At 47.1% G+C, this 5,854-nt stretch overlaps 1 protein-coding gene across 1 annotated transcript in view; it reads left to right on the top strand.

Moving 5' to 3' along the window:
• Positions 1-1,458: 1,458 nt before the first annotated feature.
• Positions 1,459-5,854, top strand: part of CLASP1 (cytoplasmic linker associated protein 1) — a 334,150-nt gene continuing 329,754 nt past the window's right edge. The window contains exon 1 of the mRNA XM_015419605.1: positions 1,459-1,664. The gene's annotated coding sequence lies outside the window, so the exon portion shown is untranslated. The remainder of the gene's footprint in view (positions 1,665-5,854) is intronic.

Below are 5,854 nucleotides of genomic sequence, written 5' to 3' on the forward strand. Positions count from 1 at the left end.
TACAAATGAAGTAAATATTTTTTTAAAACTTCCTACATCCTTTTTGAAAATGCAAGATATTTCAACCCAAATCGTGGATATTCATTGAACAATAAATCTTAACAGGGTGTGCCTCAAACAACCCAGAGCAAGTCAACAGAAGTCACAATCAGCAGGCTACAAAGAATAACTACCTACATCTGCCTTGGGGGGGTGTCTCTGTATGGGTTGTTTGTGTGATCTGGCCGTGGCCCTGAGGAAATTATCCAGCTCTGCATTTGTAGAGGCATGTTCCCATTTGCAGTATTTGACTGAAAACATCATTCACTGATTATCATAGACATAACTTCTTTTTCATGTGTTTGGCAAGCTACTAAAATATAGATTAGTTTTGATAGTACTCATCAATGGCTCGTTGCATAGCTGTGGAGTCCCGGAAATGGGATGAAATTTTTATTTCTTCAGTTTCTTGGGGACAGCCATGTTCATAATGAGACCTGTGCATAAAAACAGGAGTACATCACAGTTCTCCCCCCCCAAAAAAAGAATGTGTGATCTGTAGCTAATTGCTTTACATTATTTCCTATCTTACATTATCCCACAATGGAATATTTCCTGAATTAATTGCTTCTTAAAACATTTTTTTTTATTCGGCTTATATATCCTGCCCTCCCCGCTTGGCAGACTCAGGGCGGGTTACATCAAATCCTTTATGACTTAATTTTTCACCTTAGACTGGATTACTTGCTTAATTACTCCCTAAATTACTTTCTCTACTTCCAAAATGATGTGTCCATAAATAAATAATTTCCTAAACTGATTATTCCCTATCCTTTCATTACTTCAGAATGGAGTACCTCCCTAAATATTTTCCTCCATTAATTTCCTTAATCCTTTCCTCAATTGGCTATACGCTGCACCAATCAATGGCTACTTTAACCATTTATTTTATTACACCTGACTTCTTGTGTGCCCATAAAAATCACAGCAACAGTACAACTCGAGGGCTGCAACACACTCAACCAGAGTCGCTAGGCAACAGTGACGTGCCAGGAAGACGTCGCGACTGATGCTAACAGAGAGGCCTCATAGTCGGGCCGCTCTAGACTGGGAAGTCTATGCCTGGAAGAAATATGGCTCCCGGGACTTTTCCAAAGTAGCCGAGATCACGTGGAAACGAAACCCTCGTCCCGCTCGACGCTTTCAAGGACATCGCTCGTGGCCGAACGCTGGATTTAATCTCATATCTGTCCCGGCGACGGGTTTCGTTTTTGAAATCAATAAGCACCGGCGCTTTCGCACGCGCGGTACAATCCGGGAAAGCGACGCGTGCCTGATAGACGCCGGACAGGGCTCGGCTGGGAAGCGCATGCTCAGTACTCGCGCCCGAACGGTCGCCGACTGCGCCTGCGCCTCGCCGGCTCTCCCCCTGTTCGGCGAGAGCCCCGCGCGCGCGCGCGTGCGCGCTGGAGGCTCCATTCTTACCAAGCCGCAGCTTTTATCAGCAAACGCTGGGGCGGAGGGGAGCGCATCAGCCATGCATTGCAGCAGGCGCAGCCGCGGGAAGAACGGCGGCGGCAAGGACTAGGCGCACCGGCTGCTCCCGCCCGCCTGGATGCCTCTTGTAGGACGCACAGGAGCCCAGATCCCTTCGCGCCCGCCTCCAGGATTAGCGCCGCTGCCAGGTACTCCCGCACGCCCCTCCTGCTGCTGCTGTCATGTTGCATGGGGGGAGGGGACCGGGAGGGGGAGATGCATTCTTTGGCCTGACCCCTTTGCTTCAGGGCTGCCTGCATGGCTAACGGACCCCAGGACGGAGGAACCATGCAGCAGACTAAGCACGTGCTTAGGGCACCCGGGCCAAAGGGGGCACCACAAAGTTGGGGAAAGGGTGGGAAGGAAAAAAAAACCCCATCAACGACGAATGAAGGTTTGTAAAAAGCTTGGCTTCGTTTTGTTTTTTTTTGCCTTTTTTTAAACGATTTTATTAAAAGATAAGTCAAGTATACATAAAGAAGATTACTATTTAAACATTAATACAGCCTGTAAGTGCAAATCGTTTGGCTTCGTTTGTACAGCCTATTGTGTCATCTAGATGGAGAAATGTTCTGTATTGCTGCAAACCTGCATTGTAGATCTGGTCAGACAGGTCGACAGCTAAAATGGACTTGGGGGTCAGTGTGGAAAGGAGGGGGGGCACCAAGATGGGTCAGTGCTGGGGGCAGCCGTGAGCCTTCATCCGCCCCTGGGGCCCCCCCCCCCATCATCTTGCTCATTGGGATGATGGTTTATAGTCGTACAAAGCAAAAGGCACGAAGCGAGTGCAGCCTGGGAGAATGGGGCGGGTTTACTTATGGAGGCTTGCCTGCTCGAAATCTAAACTGAGACAGAGGGAAGGCATCTCAGGGATACGCAGCTTTTGTTTCATCTCCGCCTCTCCATATTGTGTTTGAATCTGAGTTTAGTTGCCGGACAAAAGTATATAGGTTGACTATTTCAGCCTTACTTTTTGGTTCTCTTTTATTCACTGGACATTGGGAGGTATATACGATTCAGTTTTCTTCTCAGATTGGTTGGCATCTTCACCGTGCCTTTGTGAGTTATCTGCGTATGCATCTAGACGACATGTAAATAAATAAGGTGATGCAGTAATTTGGATAACTGTATCTTTTTATAAAGCAAGTATATCTAATGCTTTGGGCTTACGGTCAGTCCTATGAATTCTGTCTTCAAAACGAAGGCATTTTTGATGATCTGGTTATTGATGGGACTGAAATGCAGTGTGATTTTTGTTAACACTCTTGATTTGTGGGAAGGTGGTTGGAGTCCTCTCTCCTCCTGTTGGAGTTGTGCTGTTTCGTTTGGAAACTGATGGGAAATGATTTTCCAGATGCCATTTGTGAGAGGAGATCCAGCTATCCGTCATGAGGCAGCCCTTTTGTTGTAGCGAATGTTTCTATTAAAAATTTAAAAAATCAAGTGCATACTTTCATGGCCCAACTCCACCCCAAAACTTCACAATTCTACATGCTTAACTAATCCTCTTCCTTCTCCTGTAACACTCAACCTATGCAACATTTATCTCTTCAGTCAGTTGCATATAAGGAATCATTGATTTGGTTGTAGGTAGTTGACATTTTGTGGCTTTAATGGTGGGTTCTGTAGATATGTAATAATTGTGCATTATCCTTGCATGGTTTTAATCATACAGAATGCTGTAGAATGTTTAGAAGATGTAATCCCCCCTTTCTATTTCTGTCTAGCACATCAACTTGAGCTCTCAGTAAAAATGAAATTTGGTGTTATCAGTCGAAATCAGGCCTCTGACACAGCTGGGGATGAATGGTAGAATTCTTTTTTTTGTAAATGTTTTCAAGTTTCTAAGAGACCCAGTTATTCCCTGAAGTGCCACATAAGTGACAAAAAAGATTATCTTTTTATAATGACCTACCAATTTTTTTGGGTGAATTGATATTTTATTGGTTTTTAGCAAACTTCAATACATACAATTCATAACATTTCCAAACAGTACAGAATAGTTTCCAATGTTAACAGAACCTGCTGTTAACAAGGCCATTTAATTGCTGACATATACTAAAACAAACCTGCAAGTATCTGTGTGACAATTTAAGTATGATAGTAAATCCTAACTCTGTCTTATCCCAAATGAATCAGAAACCTAAGTCAACAACCATTTGTGGAATTTCATCTTGCGATGTAAGATAATTCAGTCTGGGTATCCAAATTGTGGGGAACGTGGATTGCCCAGAAGGATTTTAGTGTAATATTTTGTTTTTGCAGTGTGCTGTGAATTCTTAGAATGCTGTGCTTTTCTCTCTGCAGTAGATCCCCCCCAAAGTAAGGAGCATGATTTTCCGGCTGCTAGGCTGACCTCCTCCCCACAGCTAATCCTGCCTCCTCCTGTACATGCGGACTATATAACACACTTGCCCCTGTGTTGGGATGTGCAGAACTGTCTTCCAGTTCAAACTGTTTGCAGCCTCCAGGGGAAATCCAAAAACCTATGGTTTGTGGTACACAGGGGCCATCAACAGGCTTTTAGCCACAAGGTATAGATAGGAACTCTCAGTCTTGGGCAAGTGATGCTCTGTATTCTTGGTGTTGGGGGGGGGGCAGCAGTGGGAGGGCTTCTAGTGTCCTGCCCCCACTGGTGGACCTCCTGAGGGCACATGGTATTTTTGGCCACTGTGTGACAGAGTGTTAGACTGGATGGGCCACTGGCCTGATCCAACATTGGCTTCTCTTATGTTCTTATGTAACAGTGGGAGGGCTCCTAGTGTCCTGGCCCCACTGGTGGACCTCCTGATGGCACCTGGTATTTTTTGGCCACTTTGTGACAGTGTTGGACTGGATGGGCCACTGGCCTGATCCAACAGTGGCTTCTCTTATGTTCTTATGTAACAGTGGGAGGGCTCCTAGTGTCCTGGCCCCACTGCTGGACCTCCTGACGGCATGGACCTCCTGAGGGCACCTGGTATTTTTTGGCCACTTTGTGACAGAGTGTTGGACTGGATGGGCCACTGGCCTGATCCAACATTGGCGTCTCTTATGTTCTTATGTAACAGTGGGAGGGCTCCTAGTGTCCTGGCCCCACTGGTGGACCTCCTGATGGCACCTGGTATTTTTTGGCCACTTTGTGACAGTGTTGGACTGGATGGGCCACTGGCCTGATCCAACAGTGGCTTCTCTTATGTTCTTATGTAACAGTGGGAGGGCTCCTAGTGTCCTGGCCCCACTGCTGGACCTCCTGACGGCACCTGGTATTTTTTGGCCACTTTGTGACAGAGTGTTGGACTGGATGGGCCACTGGCCTGATCCAACATTGGCTTCTCTTGTGTCCTTATGTAACAGTGGGAGGGCTCCTAGTGTCCTGGCCCCACTGGTGGACCTCCTGAGGGCACCTGGTATTTTTGGCCACTGTGTGACAGAGTGTTGGACTGGATGGGCCACTGGCCTGATCCAACATTGGCGTCTCTTATGTTCTTATGTAACAGTGGGAGGGCTCCTAGTGTCCTGGCCCCACTGCTGGACCTCCTGAGGGCACCTGGTATTTTTTGGCCACTTTGTGACAGAGTGTTGGACTGGATGGGCCACTGGCCTGATCCAACATTGGCTTCTCTTGTGTTCTTCTGCTCGGCTTCTGTGTTGTGTTGCTCCTCCTTCTTCTAAATACATATGTAAGTGCCAGTTCTCCTATCACAGCTTCTCAGCTGGCACTGCGCAGTTCGTCTGCATCTGAGATTCCCTCAGTCAGGTTACTGGGGTACGTGGAAGTTTTTCTATGCTTGAGCTGTCTGTTGCTCAGCTCAACAAGGAGGAAAGATAAAGGGAGTGAGTGTGTGTGAGAGAGGGAAGCAGTGGTGAAAGAGAATGAGATTATAGCTATCTAAAGATGGATGGGCAGTATGGAAAGTTTTGCTTTATTGCAGCCAGTTTAACAGTTAAACAAAGACTGTTGAAGCTCAGCTGTGTCTCAAAGAGACCTAGGATAGGGAGAAAAGAAGCTGGTGAGCCAGACCAAGAGGTGTCTTGGATTCATTTTTTTCATTTCGCTCCGTCCTACCCTTTGGATCTCACTTTGAGGGTGAAAGGGGGGATAACTGGCAGTTGGAGGTGGCTGGAGTCTTGTGTGGCAGGGAGGGAGTTGGACTGCCAACTTATTAGCTCAGTTTTACAAGCCGCTTCTGAAAGAGTAGTTGGATGAGCAGGCATCAACTGGGGATACTGTTATTCACAGCTAGGGCTGCCAAGCCACGGTGGGGGATCCGTGCGTCGTCACAGGATCCCTGCCGCGGGGGGACAGCAATACGCGCTGCACCGGCGTCGCCAGGATGTGACGTCACATCCTGGCGAC

This window comes from Gekko japonicus, unplaced genomic scaffold, assembly GCF_001447785.1.
Source record: "Gekko japonicus isolate JY-2015 unplaced genomic scaffold, Gekko_japonicus_V1.1 scaffold1037, whole genome shotgun sequence".
In the NCBI taxonomy this organism is placed as follows: domain Eukaryota; kingdom Metazoa; phylum Chordata; class Lepidosauria; order Squamata; family Gekkonidae; genus Gekko; species Gekko japonicus.